Source organism: Pleurodeles waltl, chromosome 1_2 (assembly GCF_031143425.1).
Source record: "Pleurodeles waltl isolate 20211129_DDA chromosome 1_2, aPleWal1.hap1.20221129, whole genome shotgun sequence".
NCBI lineage: Eukaryota > Metazoa > Chordata > Amphibia > Caudata > Salamandridae > Pleurodeles > Pleurodeles waltl.
In genome coordinates, this window is record NC_090437.1 from 886995076 (window position 1) to 887015437 (window position 20362).

Here is a 20362-nt window from a genome sequence, read left to right on the forward strand (position 1 = left end):
AGAACTAATCCGGGTGGTATCTCCTCCCCCAGGTCTCAACCAGAAACAAAGACAACATTTGGGGAAATTTCTGCATCGTTGCTCAACATATTTAGCAAAGCTCAAGAGTCACCCAAGACCAAGTCCAAGGCAGCTGTGGCTTTGTAAGTTGCCTCTATGCGATACCACCTTTTCTCTGTGGGCTGCAATTATGAACGTCTGTGCCTCACGTTGTTTGGCTTTTTGGGCAAGAGGTGTTGCACCGTGGCTAGGGTTCCTCCTCCTCTAGAGTGTAATTGCTGCATAATAACCCTTCCTGGCAATACACAGACCCAGAAAGTTGTATATCCCTAACACTGTCGCAGATGTATCGCAGCCACAGGTGCCTGCTCCTCTAGAGTGTAATTGCTGCATCATGACCCTTCCTGGCAGTGCACAGTCCTAGAAAGTCGTCAGTCCCCAGCGCTGTTGAAGTTGTCTCGCAGCTACCTTAAACATCTCATTCAGGTGCAGGTTCTGCCTTGTCCTGCTTTGTGTTGGCCTTGGGGTATAGGAGTTCTGAATAACAAACATATAGCAATTGGTCCTAAAAGTGTGATGGTGCAGTGCAAATGATCAAGTGAATAGATAGCATGCAATTGCAAGATCCATGTGGTAAGGCGTAATAATAATAATAATAATAATAATAATAATAATACGCATTACCCCACGGATCTTCGGACAGAGGTGGTGATTTAGCTCAGTTGGTAACTCGCTCAGCAGCAAATTGCAACTTACATACCGGCTCATTTATGTAACAGGTTATTTTGCTATTTATACATTGATTGATAGATGATTTTTTCATCCTCAGGTGTCTCCTGCATAAACATTTAAATCCTGATGATGACTCTTGTCTAAGTTATTGTATACTGTGGGTCAAAACATCAACAACTTTTGCACTGGACTGATTTTTAAATTTGATTGAGGATTTCAACACTCTTATTTTGAGTGCTGTTTGTTCCATCTATGTTTCCTTATCAGTCACCTATACATATTTGCATCTTGTATAGCACTTGCACAATATCTATTCACTTGATGACTTGCACTGCGCCTTCACACTTTTAGGAGCATCAGCTATATGTTTGTTGTTCAGAACCAAAATAAGTTTTTGATGTGTACAAGTTACCTTCCTGATAAATATATTTTTTTAAGTGTAACTTATCTACTGAAAGTTTATTGATAACTATTGCTTTGGAAGTCTAGAGTTATACTTCCCCTTTCAGGACCATTTGTGTTTTTGACAATTGTCATGTCCAGGTCCTAAGGTTACAGGGTAGCCTCATTTTCTTTGCAAAAGCAAGAAAGAGTTAGCTTGCTCTTGTGTCAATGCCAGTGCACACTGGTAGAACAAAGGATCCCAGAGTGCCAGTGCTTCGGAAGTGCTGTTGGAAGGTAAATCATTTCACACTCTGTCCACACGGCTGCAGAAATGCCGACCGCGCTCCCCCGGAAGCAGAACCTAGAGTGTCGTCTCACGTCATCCTGTGATGAAGCAGAAAATGAAGGTTTTCATTTATTGACGCTTAAACGTAGTGCTGCAATAATCATGTGTGACTTTAACCAAACTAATAAAGATTGTACGGGGACAAAATGTGCCCTCAGAGTAGTTTGCCAACATTTATAAGCGTGCTTTATATAACGTGGTGTATTAGAATTGCATTAATCCAACATAATCATAAACGTGAGCTACGATTTGCTTGTTTGAAATGCTTTAGCTTAGCATTACTTTAGTGCAGGCTTCGGCCTAGTTGCCTGGTCTCACGGTTTAGATGCTCGTATTTTTCCAATGTGCTAATAAACGTGTATTTTTGCTTGAAGCTGTACTTTTCCACTGAGATCGTTCACATGCTTATCTTAAGGTTTCGTGCCAGCCTGGCATACTTCTCTCTTTACTCCAAGGTCAATCTGCAGGTGCGGACAATGGAAGCTCTGAAAGTGAGTTAATTGGCATAAAATGTTGCAACTTGCGTACTCGTCTCCAAGGATAATGTATGCTTAAGTAAAAGCTTGAGAACTGTTGTTTTTGATTGGACAATTTGAAGCTAACCTATGAACCCTCCAATGGAAGACCCTACTGGATTTGAACTGTTGTCTATTTAAACCAGGTGCACGAGAAGAAAGTAGCCATTACCAGCTATTGCCCGACATCGCGTCATTCCGTAGCTATTATGGCCCACTTTGCTGCGACGCCATTTTGAAAGAGACTTTGATGCTTTCTCTAATCGAGAGAAAGAGCCTTTAAATGATTCTTGCCCTAGAGACTTTAACTTTAATCCCTTGCATGAAGTAGTAGTTTTACCTTGCCGCCGTGAGGCAATTGCCCCGTCCACCTTGCCCCTTTGCCCCGTCCCATGCTGATCGAGAAACGGTACCTGTGAGACGAAGACTTCCTTGTATGCTGATCGTAATTGGTAAATATGAAAGGAAATTGTAAAATTGCATTGTGTTCCTTTTAGGTAACCAACTGCTGATTTTGATAAGATCCCTAGTTAGGAGTTTTTCTAAATTAATGTTGCTAAATTGTTTTGCATGAAGTCCCACATGCCAATGCTAATTTGAGGTTAGATGAGGATTCCTTTTGTTGCACGATGCAATTTGAGACCTTGCTATGCTGACCAATGTATGCAATTAGCCCATTACAGATGATAGTTCTAGTGATTTGCATTGCTATTATCGAATGCCTTGTTATTCAAATGCTGCATAGATTGCATCTGTTTCGCCGTTATGGACAGCTATTAATGTTCATTTACGTTTATCATTTGGTGTTGAGACACATCTATATCGTGCTAGCTTTGTTAATGTAGGGAAATAAATTTACTAACTTTGAATAAACTGGTGTGGTTATTCCTGACTGAAAGGTCAGGGTTCGCCGAAATGTATTCTGGATTAATTGTTAAGTGTTATGTTGATCAGGGTATTGCTTATGTTCGTTATTGATTATTGGTTTGATTAAATTGACCGATATAGAGTAAGGAGAGTCCCACTTAGTCAAAAGATTCATCGGCCTAAAGAGAGTCCAAAATACAGGTAAATTATTAATACGGACCGCTCTATCAGTAGATGGTAGCAGAGGACGGTTTCGTCTTTTGGGACCCCGTACTCTTAAAGTACATGGTGTTGAATTAACGGTTATGCCCTTTGAGACCCCATTCGAGAAGTTGAATTAGATTTTTTTGGGTAAAATAGATTGACAGAATGATGATGGGCTAGGTCCACCGCGACTTTCCCGGGATCTCGGAGCTTGCGAATGGAGAGAATGGAGGTGTGGAATCGGCGTTGGCGGTACTAGTGATGGTATGAGTGAAGTTAGGATTTTGCGCTTGCACAGCTTATTGCCGCAGATTGTGTGAAAAGGTCGCGAGGATTTTAGAGAATAGCGGAGGTGCGACTCCGAGTGTAGAAGTAGAGAAGTCGTCGAACTTCATAGAAAATAGCGGAGGTGCGACTCCGAGTGTGAGAGTAGGGAAGTCGTCGAACTTCATGTGCGTGTGGCGCTTTGTGCAGAAAAAGGTCCACGTGGTTGTTGTTGTTGAGACGGGCCCTGCGAGGTCAAGAGACTCCGGAGTATGTTGTTTTATGTTGTGGTCTGGGCGGTTTAGTAGGTTGATCGGGCGTGGTCAACGAGTCGGTACGTGTGTTAAGGGAGTGAAAGAAACTTCGACTTCGGGCTTTGACAAAATTCTAAGTGCACTAGAATAGATCATTGACAAGTTGAGAGTAGGTCTGCGGGTCAGATTTGCTTGCGAAAGTGGGGACCGAGAAAGATGGAATAACTGCCGAGGCTAGTGAAAAGTCCCTAAGGTCCTGAAGCGACTGTGTTACCCTTCCTGTAGTAAACCGACAGATCTGTTTTAGTTTTTGGTAGCTCGCGATACATGCAAGAAGTTGTTACGAGAGGAGCTGAGTGAAGGAGGACTAGCCGCGAGGCTTTGTCAGCCGCAGTGTGTGTGAATGTGACGTCACTAGGAGCCGCGCTGGGATAGGTTGGTTGCAGAGAAGGGTCGCGCACGGATTGGACGCAGTCTGTAGGACTCGATTGGAAGGGGAAAGGCAAGCGAAGAGTATTCCGGGAATTAAAGTCACCTATTGATTACAAACTTTGTGAAATAGAAGACGAGAAAATGAAATTTTTTAAAGCATTAAGGAGTGCGATGAAGGGGGAGTCTTACATTAAAGCGAGCGTAGGAGAAGAGACGCCGCCCGAAGGCACACCAGCTTACATTGTAATGGAGGAAAAGGGGGTAGCTCCGTGCCTTTGGCTAAAGCAATGGCACAAGCTGACAGAGAAACATGGGAGCGTAGCGTTCCCGATACATGGGACATTCAATATAAGGATACTAGAGAATTTGAGATTTGCGATGTATGACATGAAGGTACCTCCAAGGCCAGCACAGTTTGAGGCTCTAGCAATTTGGGAACTAATGGCTAGACAGCAGCAGCAAAATAAGTTCGAGACTAGGATAAGGAAGGTAGAAAAGACACTAGCGGACGCTAGGTGGGATAATGCACAGAAGGTGTGGAGGTCAGACGTATTGCAGGGGATAAAATTGTTTCCCGCAATTACTAAGGAAGAAGAGGAGACAGGTAAGAAAGCTACCTGTAAGACAAACAGGAGGTGTTCCAAGGATAGAGAGGACGAGGAAAAGTTGAGAAGAGAAGAGGAGTTAGAGGATGAGGAGTTAATCATGCAATTGCTGAACGACCGTCCACCACCTTATGCGGAGAGTGGACAAGGTCCAAGTACCAGTTCTGCCCCTCCGGCACCGGTACAGAACAGTGAAACTCAGAGTTCAGGAGCATCATCGGGATCTAAGGACCCGAGTTTACTGTTCACCCCGCAGATACCGCAGGTTAGGAGAATATATCCAGATGTGCCCATGTTGAAACCAGCAGAAAATTATCAGCCGCAGATCCCAAGGTACTACAGCAGTGACAATAGTACGGGAATGATTCTAGATCCAGCCACAATGGGAGGACAGAATGGTCACAACCCGACAATGGCACAAGCTGAATCAACCCAGTTTTTGATGCCTCAAAAGCAGATGCAGGGGGGAAACGCACATGCTCAGATGACGGGGAGTCAGATGGGCATGCCGGCAATGATGACCCATAGTGTGGGAATGAACATGTCTCAGAACATGGGGAATGCACAGAACCCAGATGCGATATCACTACCCATTACTGTAGGTCCACCGGTACCTTTGTACAGTCAGCCTAACTTAGGTGTGAGCGGTCAGGGATCAATGCTGCAGAATGGGACAGAAAGGAGGTGCATAGAAAACACTCCAGGGATAACTCCGATAGCGGCTCAGCCAACTGGATCTGGGTCCTTGATGGAGTTTAGTCCCATATGCGCTCAGTCAACACTGGTGAGGTCGAGCCCCCCACTGATAATACCTCTAACATCGAACACTGAAAAGTTGCCGCAACCATCAATGGCAGTCGATGTGAATGCTACACTGATGGGGTTGAATGCGCAACAGCTGACACAGTGGTTCAACAGTCTGAATTCCACACAAAGCTCAGCCAGTGGGAAGGGAGAAGACTATCTGAATAGGGTCAGGTTGAACATGGAAGCACAAGAATTGGTGGAAGGGACTATGGGTGTGAATAGGTTAGAGTCCTACTCGGAAGAAGAGCTGAGGTATCTATGTCCCAGGATTACGAGAGAAGTGAACAAGGTACATAAAAGCTTGCAAGAAATAGCTGACAAAAACGGGGTTGATATAGACAAGATGAAACACTTGAGCAGGAGCTACAGGTTGGATTTCGGGACCACAGATTTTGAACACATGAGGTCAGCAGACATGAAGGCGCACCTTAGAGAATTGTTGCAGAGTGCACAAGTGTGGAGGTGCTTAGACAAATGGGAAAGCAGATGGGTAAAGAGAAAGGAAAAGAGGAAAGACAGTGTCCCAGAGCTAAACGAGAAGAGACCACAGAGTAGTGATGCAGTAACCATGTTACCAATGAGGGAGACAGCAGAGGGAAAATTAATACATGTACCTTGGCATAGAAGCGACATTCAGTCTTTTACGGATGATTTTCCCAAACTGAGAGAGAAGCCGATCGAATGGTATCAACAGACTGACAGGTTTGTGAAGCTTGCAAAATGTCTCTGGGAAGACCTGAACACTCTCTTTGAGATTGTGGTTCCAGCAGACTTATGGGAGGATTGCAAAAGAGCTGTAGGTTGGCCGACAAGTGAACCGGAGAGAGACAGGGATACGGGTGCACCATCACCTATGGTGATGAGCTTGTACTATAAGGTGATTGAGCATTTGAAGACGAAGGTTGCCGCAAAAAATGTGGATTGGCAGAAAATAGATCGAACGGCCCAAGAGGCTAAAGAGTCGATTCACAGTTACTATGAGAGGTTGTTGAAGGCGTTCAAGAACTACAGTGGCACGGAAACAATAGAGGCGAAGGACATGCTTCATTTTGTGTTCAGATTTGTGGAAGGGCTGAGACCAGAGATAAGTCAGATGATAAAGTCGCATTTGATTTGTTGGCAATCGAAACCGATTGATGAGGTGTTGAATTATGCGAAATACTGTAGCGACGAAATTGAAGTGAAACAGAAAAGGTTGAAGGAGAAAGTGATGATGATGCAACTTAAAGCAGCTCAGACAGGTCTACAAGGTTTGCAAGGGTTGCAAGGGTTTCAACAACAGGTACCGCAACCGCAGCCGCAGTTGCAGGGAAACATGGCGTTTCAGCCACAGGCGAGAGGCAGAGGCAGAGGAGGTTTTGTGAATAATGGTCCGGATTTGAACACTGTTGTGAATGGTGTGCAGGCAATGAAGAAGGTGATGCCGTGTCACGTGTGCGGAATTGTCGGTCATTGGAAACGCGAGTGCCCAATGATGGTGCAGGAAGGTGCAGGTGTTGGTCAGCAAAACAATGATGTCAATGCATTTCAGACAATGAGGGGACCGAAAATGAGAGGTCCAAACCCAAATTTTCAGACCGTAAATCAGTTGCAGGGATTACAACCTATGCAGCCGCAGCAGATGCAGATGCCTCGTATGCAGGTGACGCAAATGCAGCCAATGCAACAGCAGTTTCCCATGGTACCTAATCAGCAAATGCAAATACCCTTGGCACCAATGAGTCAGCAGCAAGTGATGGTTCCTCCACAGGTCTCGGGTCAGGTAATGAGTACAAATGGCACCGTACAACAGTTCCCACTACACAGTGAGAGTGGAATAAACAATGTGTGGGAGAGTGAAAGTTCAGGAGAAGAAGGAGATTGTGTGCTTGCAGCATCCTTGGAAGTTGATCAAAAGGGTCCGTACGTGGAGGGAAGAGTAATGGGTCATCGTGTCTCATTCCTGGTTGACACAGGAGCAACACGTTCAACTGTTAAGAGCATTGAAGTACCAAATTTGCCACTCTCAGGGAGGACAGTTCAAGTGGTGGGAGTAGCAAACAGGCACCTGACGAACCCAATAACAGATCCGGTACCAGTCAGCATTGGTAACTATCAAGGGTTACACCAATTTGTGGTATGTGACTCAAGCCCGATAGCACTGTTAGGGAGAGACTTGTTGTGCAAATTGGGTTGTTCGATTATGTGTTCGAACGAGGGAATAAAAATTCAGACGAGCAGTGATGGGGAAGAAGAGGACAGTGCAGAGGGGGATGAGATGGAAACTGTCGATGAAGATTATCCTCTGATTTGTCTGTTCCCGATGCTAACTGAAGAAGATATTCCAGCTGAATTACGGGAAACAGTCGGAAAGGAAGTGTGGGATATGACAGGGAAAGAGGTGGGATTGATGAAAGGAGTGGAACCAGTGAAAGTGACTGTAAAGCCCAATGCAACTTTTCCCCAGACCCCACAATACCACATGGTACAAGACACCCTCATGAAAGTTGCCCAACTTATTGACGAATTTGTAAAGCAGGGAGTACTGAAAGAAGTGTTGAGCAGTCCATGTAATTCACCAATCATGGGACTAATAAAGCCGAGTGGAAAGGTCCGAATTGTGCAGGACTTGAGGAAAATAAATGACATCATAGTCAAGTGTTGCCCTGTCGTACCCAATCCAGCTGTGATAATGTTTCAAGTCCCTTGCGATGCCGAGTGGTTCTCAGTCATCGACTTGTCACAAGCATTCTTTTCGGTGCCTCTTCATGAGGACAGCCAATTCCTCTTTTGTTTCAAATTCTTAGACAGAGTGTACAGTTGGTGTCGAATTCCTCAAGGGTTTTCTGAGTCACCGTCAATCTTCAATCAGATTCTAAAGAAAGACTTGGAAGCATTAGAATTGCCATTCGAGTCAACTCTAGTACAGTACATTGATGACTTACTGATTGCATCAAAGACAGAAAGTGGCTGCATAGCCGATACCATTGCTCTGTTGAACCATTTGGGAAGGAATGGACATAAGGTGTCTCCTTCCAAATTGCAGTTCTGTCAGAGGAAAGTGAAATACTTGGGTCACCAGATAGAGAAAGGGTCACGGAGAATAATGAAGGAAAGAATAACAAGTGTACTTCAAATGAGTCCACCAAAGACAAGGAGGGAGGTGAGGAAGTTTTTGGGAATGGTGGGCTATTGTCGCCAGTGGATTCCCAACTTCTCGACTCTAGCAAAGCCTTTACTGAAATTGACCCAGAAGGACGCATTGGATGAAATTGAGCTGAAAGGAGACGAGATGGATGCTTTCATTGAGTTGAAAGAGTGCATGTGCAGGGCTCCAGCTTTAGGTATGCCTGACTACACAAAGCCTTTCACATTGTTTTGTCATGAACGTGATGCATGTTCTTTGTCTGTCTTGACCCAAGCCCATGGTGGCATAAACAGACCAGTAGCGTATTTTTCAGCTATTTTGGATCCGGTCGCAGCAGCACTTCCAGGGTGTTTGCGCGCCGTAGCAGCAGTTGGTATCAGCCTCACTCAGAGTGAAGGAATAGTGATGGGACACCCAGTAACAGTCATGGTCCCTCACTCAGTTGAGATACTTTTGACCCGCTCCCGAACGCAACACATGACTGGAGCAAGACTCACAAGGTATGAAACGATAATTCTGGGCTCACCGAATGTGCAGCTGAAAAGGTGCACTACGTTGAATCCAGCAACCTTGCTCCCTGGAGAAAATGCTGAAATTGAGAACGCTGAAGACGTCGAGCATGACTGCCTTCAGGTGACTGAATTTTGCACAAAACCTCGACCTGACATTAAGGATACTAAGCTTGATGAAAATGACCAAATTGTTTTCGTTGATGGTTCATGTCTAAGAGATGGGATGGGAATTTTGAAAGCAGGATATGCTGTATGTACTGTAACAGGTGTCTTGGAAGCGGGGTGGCTTCAAGGAGTCTATTCTGCACAAGTAGCAGAACTTGTAGCCCTTACAAGAGCATGTCAACTGTCTGCATTGATGAAAGTCACCATTTACACTGATAGTCAGTACGGGTTTGGGATTGTGCATGACTTTGGACAACTATGGTCACAGAGAGGTTTCCTGACTTCTTCAGGATCCCCAGTGAAAAACGGGGAGAGAATAAGGGAATTGTTACACGCCATTCAAATGCCAGCCGAAGTTGCAGTGGTAAAGTGTAGTGCTCATACGAAAGGACAAGACTATGTTTCTCTGGGAAATGCATATGCGGATCAAGTCGCAAGATTTTGTGCCTTGAACTGTATATTACTCAGAGATGAATGGAATTCGATAAATGAACCAGAACTCGAACCAGCTGAAGCATTTGCCTTGAAGGTCGTAGATACAATAGATGAATTAAAAGCATTACAGAATAACGTCAGGGAGGATGAAAGAGATTCCTGGATTAAATCACAATGTATAAAGAGACCAGACGAGTTATGGGTTTCAAATGAGGGAAAATTTGTTTTGCCAAATAGTCTCTTATCACAGCTTGCGCGGTTCTATCATGGGCAAGCTCACCTAGGGAGAGATGCCATGATAAGATTGTTCAAAACTGATTGGTTTAACCCCAGATTTCGTCAAGCTGCAGAAGCAGTTTGCCATCGATGTGTCACTTGCCAGCAGATGAACCCAGGAAAGGGAACAGTTGTGAACGCGAGCCACATTGGCAGGGCCAGCGGCCCGTTTAGTCGAATGCAGATGGACTTCATTGAGATGCCTGTGCGTGGAGGTCTGAAGTATGTGTTGGTGATTGTGTGCATTTTTAGTCACTGGATTGAGGCATACCCCACACGTAGAAATGACAGCCTTACAGTTGCAAAGCTATTGTTGAGGGAGTTAATACCACGTTTCGGATTCCCGATCTCTTTAGAATCAGATAGGGGAAGTCACTTCAATAACGAGGTGATAAAGTTACTTTGCGAAGCGCTGAACATTGAGCAAAAGCTACATTGTAGCTATCGCCCTGAAGCATCAGGACTGGTGGAGCAGATGAATGGTACACTGAAATCAAGAATGGCGAAAATATGTGCATCGACAAATTTGAAATGGCCTGACGCATTGCCCTTAGTGCTAATGTCAATGAGAAACACCCCTGATAGAAAGACTGGATTGTCTCCGCACGAAATTCTCATGGGCAGGGCTATGAGACTTCCTGCAGTTCCCGCAAACGCGCTTTTGAATATTACAGATGATATGGTGTTAGACTACTGCAAGGGTCTGGCTGACGTGGTTCGCTCTTTCTCTCACCAGGTGGAAGCGACCACCTTGCCACCGATCCAAGGTCCAGGACACACACTGAAAGCAGGAGACTGGGTCGTGGTAAAGAAGCACGTGAGAAAGTCGTGTCTGGAACCCCGTTGGAAAGGCCCTTTCCAAGTGATCCTGACGACAACTACCGCTGTGAAGTGTGCGGGGGTTCCCAACTGGATTCACGCCAGTCACACAAAGAAAGTGTTGTGTCCCACAGATGAGGAAGTTGAAGCGCTAAAACTGCCAGTGCCTGATAAAACAGTGCTGAGTGCTGAGACAGAGCAAAACCGAACTGAAAGCGAACAGGCAGGAATGGAAGAGAGAGAGATATTCTCTGAGGACGAAGAGACCAACTCACTTGGGGAAGACCAAGGAGAAAGTTCAGACAGCGACGAAGCAGCTGAAGGTGACAGAGAGCCTGAAGCAGCTGAGGGTAGCAAAGAGCCTGAAGCAGCTGAAGGTGACAAAGAACCTGAAGCAGCTGAAAGTGATAAAGAGCCTGAAGAAAGTAACGGTGACGAAGGGCTCGAAAAAGGTGAAAAGGCAGGAGAGCCTGATCAGAGGAGGGCTTTCCCAGAAGCAGACGATACAGAAAAAGAAAAAGAGAACGTGATTGATTCCCCAGAAGGAGGGGACAAGGCAGAACAGAACGAAAAGGTTCAAGCTTCCTCAGAAAAGATCGCAGGTCCATCAAATGGACATGGTGCAAAGAGGAGACTAAGTATATCACCAACAAAACAAAGGACTGAAGAAAGTTTGAACGACGGAGAAAGGCCAAAAGTGAAAGAGAAAAGAAAAGAAGTAACTGTCGTTGTACCATCCCTGAGTGAAGAAAAAGACTTGACAAAAGTGGAAAGTACCAGCGAAGCAGAATCGAAAAGAGAAGCAAAATTGAAAAGGAAAAGGATACCGAACAGAAGATATTCCGGTCCTGAATGGGCATATGTAGTTCATGACGATTGGACTGACGAGTTTGTATCTCTTAGCCTCGAGAACGAAGAAGAAGAGATACCAATAGAAAAGAAAAGTTTTATGGACTCTGTCGATTGAAAGGGTAATAAATGATATTGCTTGCTACAATCCAACGTGATACAAACAACCAGCTGAGACATTGCTAAACCGGATGAGACTTTTGCTGAACTGATAAAAGACTGAGTTATTGCCGAATTGAGACAAATGCTGCTAACCGATAAGTGACTGGCCTCCTGAAGAAGACGGTGTGAACATTGCGCTCGTTCAGCTTTGTAACTGAATTGCTAAATAGTTTCTTTATAGGTGCTTCTAGCTCTCTGATTCTATACAGATCATGACGCAAAACAGTAGAAAGAAATATTGTAAATATGCGTGTATAGGCTTGATAATTGCATGTGTACTAATAATAATGGCAATAGTGCTTACAATGCATGGAAAGGGTGAAGATGAGAGAATTGATGCTTCTACTTTTGCTCCTGTTACTGTCACTGAACTAACTGCACTGAAAAGACTAGAATTAGATGAGAGGCACTTGCATGATAAGAAAGAGCTTTCATATAATGTTTTCTATCGCTTGCTAACAGAATATGTTGAGACTATGGCTGCAAAAGATTGTTATGTGTGTACACAGATACCGACATCAGTAAAGGAAGGGGTGACTTATCACCACATGCCTCTTACATACGGGATTACATGTAGTATAGTAATGTCTAGATTTTATGGTCAAACTAACATACAGTATTTTTACTCAAATTATGATGTTACCTTTGCCTATGTTCCTATAATAGCGCAGCTAAGCCAGATTGCTAAAGATTGGGATGCTAAAATAATGAGGGAATTTTTCGAGCCAATGCAACCTTTTGAAACGGCTCACGCTCATAGGGAAAACCTTACCTGCTCGCTCTCTGCAGTAGAAATAAGCTTTTTAGATCGCACAGATGATAGAAGGGCACAAATGAAGGCGAAATTAGAAAAAGAGCTACATAAGAGGACTTCAGTAGACAATTATGATTTTGCCGCAATAAAGACACAAGGGAGAATAGCTTTAGATGCTTGGCATGTAGGGAAATTTTGTATATATCGAGGTGAATCTTATTATGATAACATTTTCGTAGGAGCGAGTGAGTGTAAACATACGTTTATCTTTAAGGCCAAATGGACATTCATGATGAACGGACTTGACCCTGTCATTCCAGGTGTATATTACATTTGTGGGTATAATGCCTATTATCGTCTTCCAAAGGGATGGTGGGGGAGATGTTATTTGGGTATAGTGTTCCCAAAGGTTTATCAACTGGATGACCTATCGATGATTCAAAAGACATCTGGATCCCATCGTATCCAGAAAAGAGAGACCGCAGCTGCTGTGGTAGGAGATATATTTGGAGCCATGATCCCTTCATTAGGAGTTGTGTTGAATTCCATCAAAATAAGAAAGTTGTCTACTATAGTGGATAACATGTTGACAAAGTTTTCAGGTGCTATAATCCTGATAGATGCTGAACTTGCAGCGGAAAGAGCTATGACTCTTCAAAACAGGCTTGCCTTAGACATTCTTTTAGCAAAGGATGGCGGCGTTTGCAAAATGCTTGGTGCACGACACTGTTGTACGTATATTCCAGATAACAGTGTGAAAATTAAAACTATGCTTGCTAATTTAACAAAAGAGAGTGCAGATTTGAAGGAACTGAAAGAACCAGGAGTGTGGGAGAAGGTTGGAAAAGGACTTGCTTCAGTGGGAAATTGGATTGGGGGAATTTGGAATGGAATATTACTAAAAATAATACAGGGAATACTAATAGTACTGATTTGCATATTTGGAATTTGGGGAATAATAATGATTATGGAAAGAATTAAAAGAAGGAAGGAAGAGAAAATGATGAAAAGAATGGCAGAAGAATACAAAGCGAAAACTAGGGGAATTAAAAGGAAAAGAGAACTGACAGAATTTTAATGGAATAAAATTTGTGGGAATAGTTTGTGTGATGACAAGTAGTCATCAGAGGAGGGATTGATGAAGCAGAAAATGAAGGTTTTCATTTATTGACGCTTAAACGTAGTGCTGCAATAATCATGTGTGACTTTAACCAAACTAATAAAGATTGTACGGGGACAAAATGTGCCCTCAGAGTAGTTTGCCAACATTTATAAGCGTGCTTTATATAACGTGGTGTATTAGAATTGCATTAATCCAACATAATCATAAACGTGAGCTACGATTTGCTTGTTTGAAATGCTTTAGCTTAGCATTACTTTAGTGCAGGCTTCGGCCTAGTTGCCTGGTCTCACGGTTTAGATGCTCGTATTTTTCCAATGTGCTAATAAACGTGTATTTTTGCTTGAAGCTGTACTTTTCCACTGAGATCGTTCACATGCTTATCTTAAGGTTTCGTGCCAGCCTGGCATACTTCTCTCTTTACTCCAAGGTCAATCTGCAGGTGCGGACAATGGAAGCTCTGAAAGTGAGTTAATTGGCATAAAATGTTGCAACTTGCGTACTCGTCTCCAAGGATAATGTATGCTTAAGTAAAAGCTTGAGAACTGTTGTTTTTGATTGGACAATTTGAAGCTAACCTATGAACCCTCCAATGGAAGACCCTACTGGATTTGAACTGTTGTCTATTTAAACCAGGTGCACGAGAAGAAAGTAGCCATTACCAGCTATTGCCCGACATCGCGCCATTCCGTAGCTATTATGGCCCACTTTGCTGCGACGCCATTTTGAAAGAGACTTTGATGCTTTCTCTAATCGAGAGAAAGAGACTTTAAATGATTCTTGCCCTAGAGACTTTAACTTTAATCCCTTGCATGAAGTAGTAGTTTTACCTTGCCGCCGTGAGGCAATTGCCCCGTCCACCTTGCCCCTTTGCCCCGTCCCATGCTGATCGAGAAACGGTACCTGTGAGACGAAGACTTCCTTGTATGCTGATCGTAATTGGTAAATATGAAAGGAAATTGTAAAATTGCATTGTGTTCCTTTTAGGTAACCAACTGCTGATTTTGATAAGATCCCTAGTTAGGAGTTTTTCTAAATTAATGTTGCTAAATTGTTTTGCATGAAGTCCCACATGCCAATGCTAATTTGAGGTTAGATGAGGATTCCTTTTGTTGCACGATGCAATTTGAGACCTTGCTATGCTGACCAATGTATGCAATTAGCCCATTACAGATGATAGTTCTAGTGATTTGCATTGCTATTATCGAATGCCTTGTTATTCAAATGCTGCATAGATTGCATCTGTTTCGCCGTTATGGACAGCTATTAATGTTCATTTACGTTTATCATTTGGTGTTGAGACACATCTATATCGTGCTAGCTTTGTTAATATAGGGAAATAAATTTACTAACTTTGAATAAACTGGTGTGGTTATTCCTGACTGAAAGGTCAGGGTTCGCCGAAATGTATTCTGGATTAATTGTTAAGTGTTATGTTGATCAGGGTATTGCTTATGTTCGTTATTGATTATTGGTTTGATTAAATTGACCGATATAGAGTAAGGAGAGTCCCACTTAGTCAAAAGATTCATCGGCCTAAAGAGCGTCCAAAATACAGGTAAATTATTAATACGGACCGCTCTATCACCTGTGAGGGGGGAGGTCTGAGCGTGTCAGCAGCGAGGCATGTGGAGTCCCGCTGTCGATCGTGCGCTGACCTGCTATATGCTGTGGTGAGTGGAAGAAAAATGTGAATGACAGTTATCCAGAACAATGGGTGACGGAGCCGACTCAAAGTCCCTCTATTTATGTATATACATATATATGTATTTTATTTATATTTTTTATTGTATAAGGCTGGTGAAAAAGGTGAGTTGTCCCTAGGTCAGATGTAAACATTGAGGTGGGAGTCATTGCCTTTTGCTGGAGCAATGACAATGCCAGATTCTCTCAGAAATGATTGTACCAGCATGGCAAAGCAGTTGTCCTTTCAATGCCTCGTGTTCATTTGTACTAGTGGGTGACAAAGCTCCATAATATACAAATCTTTCTGGTACCACATAGATCTCAAGAGTCCTACTTCGTATACTTGCAGAATTGAATCCATTTGGCTGACCTAAACAGATATGCATTTCGTTTTAATTCTCCAAATGTTTTTTTTTTAAATATAAGATATAAAGTGGCACATACTATTTTTTAAGGTGTGGTAAGGCACTAAAAACGTCTGAACTGCTCACAATGCTTGAAATCATTACCTTAGGGGGAAAGAGGCGTTTCTGTATTAACAGGATGAAAGGCTGCTAGTCTAACTAGTTCAACGGGTCGTCAGAGTGAGGAGTTTCCGAAGCCCGATGGTCAGTTAACGGCGATTGCAAAACTTTAAATTCAAACATATAACATGTTTAATGCGTAACAAAGGCCCCCCGGCGGCAGGCCTCTGACTGGGTCCAGGTGGGAGGGGGCCCCCTCCCGGTACTTTGCAGGGTGCCCTCTCAAGTTTCGTTACGCCACTGGTCTAATGATGGTATGTACACAGTGGTCCAACCACTTTTTTTTGTACATATCATTCACCCAAATGTCGCCGTACCCCATCACACCTCTGTACAGTCTGCGACATACACCACTGACGTAATAAGAGGGCTTTATGAAAACCTGAACTTGAGACTTCCTGACAAAAGGGCCTAAAGCCAATGACAGAAAAGCCCGAAACGTTAATCAGATATTTTGATTTGTGTGACGTTTAATTAATGATGTACACAATCGCTTCAGTCAAAACCCCCCAAGCATGAGTATTAATCATTACATTATGTCTGCTACAAACCAGTAAAGCTGAAAAGGATTAATTTGAGTAACTTCTTTTTTTGCCTGAAATGCTTTAACCGTTTTACAATAGTGTTCGTACATGTTGTCTCATGCCTAGTTGGTGGCCTAGCAAGGGTGTCAAGGGGACTCAGACAACCCTGGAAAACTGGCCATCCTGCCCGTGACTAAGAAGAAAGAGCAGCAATTTGGATAGACTGAGCCCCTCACCAACGGGCCCCATGAGCACTTGGCATTGTTTGTAACAGCATGTCAGTAATAGAAAGGCCCCGCCAGCACCCAGCTTATGTGCGGGTCATTTAATATCCCTCAGGTGAAAGGACTCCTCCCCTGCAGCGTTTGATCAATGGCTTACCTGATGGGCGTCATGGCAACAGCAGCAGATACAGTTACATTCACTTTACAGAGCTCCACCTGAATCAATTTCTGGAAGTGGATCAGAGAATTCTTACTAACACAAACATGAGGGGAGGTGTGATTTCCTTCTCAGCTCTGGTACTTCTATTTAACCTTTCATGTTACTCTATTACATTTTTCACAGTACGTGCAACAAGGCCTATGCAGACACTTTTACATTACCCACTGCACAGCAAACCTTCAACCATCACACACATATGCCACAACAAACATCTCAGTAAGATGGCAATCACTGGGCACACAACACAAGAAAGGGATACAGAGCCTTCTACTGCACTGAATGAAATACAATAAAACAGTGCTCACTCAGCACACAGCACATCAAGCACTAAAATATGACAAGGACAGACAAGGACCGACACAACACACAACAGAGCTACACATAACAGCAATTCTGACTCCTCGTCATGTCCGCTCAAATTGCGACTCGGGAAGTATCTACCCCTGAGCAGCAAAACTATGTAAAACTTCAACTTTAGAATTAGAGATGAGAGAAACTATAGGACCTTGCCCCCGCAAATTTCCTCACAGTTTTTTAGACCACTACAAACTTCATGAATTATCAAAGCATGAAAAGTTTAAAAATGAAAATAGTAAAGACAATGACTGCAAGTTGGTTTCGTGGTAGAAAACAGTGGAAATCTACTTTCAGAAGAAGTCAAAGACATTAAAGGTATTTTGTGCTTATTTTCTCAAATGTATGTTTTAGTGCAGCAAACCTTATGTGATGAAAGTAGTGTGAAGTTCAAAAACCTCACAATTACACATGGTGAAAAAGTGGTGAATTTCTCCAGCTTCACCAGTGGACTTGTACTTTCGCACCCTCCTATTCAGGATGTGACGTGGCCTCCGCTCAGAATGCAGATGACAAGCGCCCCTCCCTCAGAATGTGAACCCCTATTTAGCAAAACTATGCACAGCACAGCTCATTAAGAAAAATGAATATGTGTGGGGGTCTCTAGCGTGGAGTTGACAAAGAAGTGTAACTAAGAATCTTTTCCAAGAGGTGTGGCCTATGTAATTAAGATCATGGCTTAAAACGTGTCAAATAAAAAAAAAGGTCTTTACAAAGCATGCGACCTAACCAGTATTTGGAGCCATTTGTGACTTTTCTCTTTTTGCAGCCAGATATACAACACGACAATGGACATACGCCTAAAACAATGCAGGCAAGACCTATTGCCTTTGCTAGTGCCTGTCAGCAGTATAAAATAAATGAGTAACAACAATGATTGAATTGTGAATAATGAAGGTTGAAAATATTTTAATTCTGAAAATACGAAATGGTGGACTAAATAAACATCACGAACGTCTGTGCAAGAAGTAGTGGCCTTTGGGGTGTCTCAATTATTCTCGTTCTCCCCTTCACCCTACTTTGCACTGCAGACTCTCACTGTTAGGAAATATGATATCTTTCTCCAGACACCATTCTGAAATCATCTCACTTCATCTCATTACGCTTCAGCACCACCTTTTCACATACTACCGTGCATCTTCTCCACTTAACCAACCCCTCACACACACACATAGTCCAACCACTCACTCACTTTTAAGAACTAGATTTTATTTTCCAATGGCACTGTCAATTTCTCATCAAATCGCAATTACAATTAGAATATATGTTGCTATTGTGTGTGCTCACCAGATAGGCCAAGATATGGATGTGCTTGTAGTCTGAACGCCCATATATCCTGACAAGGACCGGGAAGAACTTTTGCGGCCTTCAACCTGAATTTCAGAGCTCCAAATAGTGCCATGTCATAAATACTCACACACAAGTTGAACCCATCCAGAGGCCTAGATGTGCATTTACAGTATGTGCTGTAGAAGCGTTATATGTCGCATGGAAAAAAACTTTAGAAACACAATAGCTGGAAGAAAAGCAATTACTCTTAGTTTAAGCAAGGAGTAAAACCTGTGCAATTAAATCAGGGACTGCAACTGACATGGATTACTTTAAAGGTTTCTGTAGTCATTGCTGAGAAATGTATCAGTGCTTTTGACTGTTAAAGTTGAGGGCCTGAAAAAGGCACCCTTTTAAAAATGAGTTTTTAATTACCCACCCGTCCCAATTAAAACACTGCAAAAGCCCATCCCCACCGGACTCCATTCGATACTGGGAGTGTGACTACATCCACAACATATATGATATTCATGCTCAAACCACAACAAACTACAGTCACCTCTTGAAGTAGTTGAAGCCACAAATGAAGAAAATATAAACGAAACAATACGATGTCACACAGTACTGTGCTTGAAACCATCACCTGTGCATTGTCACACCAAAAACCCAACCTGGAACAAAACTTACAGCAGGATTTTCTCACAAGATTCTAGGAAGAGAAGATGTAAAGCAATATAGCATATTTCGTGTATAGCATCTGCTCACTGATTACTTGAAGTCTCAGGGATAGGTGTACACAGCCTTTTTTGCTGTTTCAAATGATTCAAAGGATTCGATTTGCAGAATCTGGCCATTTGTGGCTGCGAAAAGGCTTTTCTGTACCTACAAATCACAAACTGTGATTCAAAAACATGTTACCGAATCCCAGTTGGGGTTTGTGACCAAAGATCCGAATCCAAATCGGTATTTGGAAGGGGCGTGTTTAGGGCATTCCTTCCAAATATTGATTTGCATTGGTATGTATTAATATTTTGCAACCAAATTCCAGCCGAAAAGCAATAGTCTTTTACCACACTGCTGTAACTTCAAGAACCTTCCTCCCTATCCAGCATTAGTCATCCAAAAAAGTGCCTCAACCCCCACCTCAACTAAAGTGCTCTCTATCATCTGAGAGAATGAAAGAATAGTCCTAAATCCATCATACCAAACTCAGCAAGGTCCCTGGTCCTACCACACAGATATGCCTGTCAATGAACAGAGGTGTTAACCAATGTTGCTAATGTCTACAGTGTAGAAGGTCACACATTATATTGTGGCATTATTTCTTAATGGCATTTGGGCCAGCAGCCACATGATCCACAATGAGAGGAATGATGTAGAAAGAGGGGGATAATGAGTAATTAAGGTGGGAAGTATGAGGTAGTGGTAGGTGGCCAAAGGTGGGCGAGGTAGAATGTTTGTGTATACCACAAGTGGGAGCTATATGAGAGAGAGGGAAGGGGAGCTAGCAGGCAAAAGAGCCGTGTCAGTGAAAGGTGGGAGTGGAAAGTGTATGAGGAGATGAAGGAGGAATTGTGGTAGGTGAGCAAGAGAGGTGGCGAGAAAAGGAGATGGGTGAGGGAGTAGAATGGGAGAAGGCTAGGAAGTGAGGGGAGCTAACTGAGTAAAAGCTATGGTATGTATTCTAGAGAAGGACAGGGTTGGGTGGGTAAGCGAGTGGGGCAGCATTAGGACTACTAGGGGATCCTGGAATTATGTGGTGGAATAAAGAAAGAAAGAGTTGTTGTTCGATGTTAGGTAGTTGCAAGAGGGAAGAAGAGGAGAGGGAAATGATGAAGGAAGGGAGAGAGTAATTGCTATGAGTAGGGCAGAAATTGTTTCGCAGGTTGGAGGGGCAAACTATTGAAGGCACTTTACACTTAGACCAGTGAA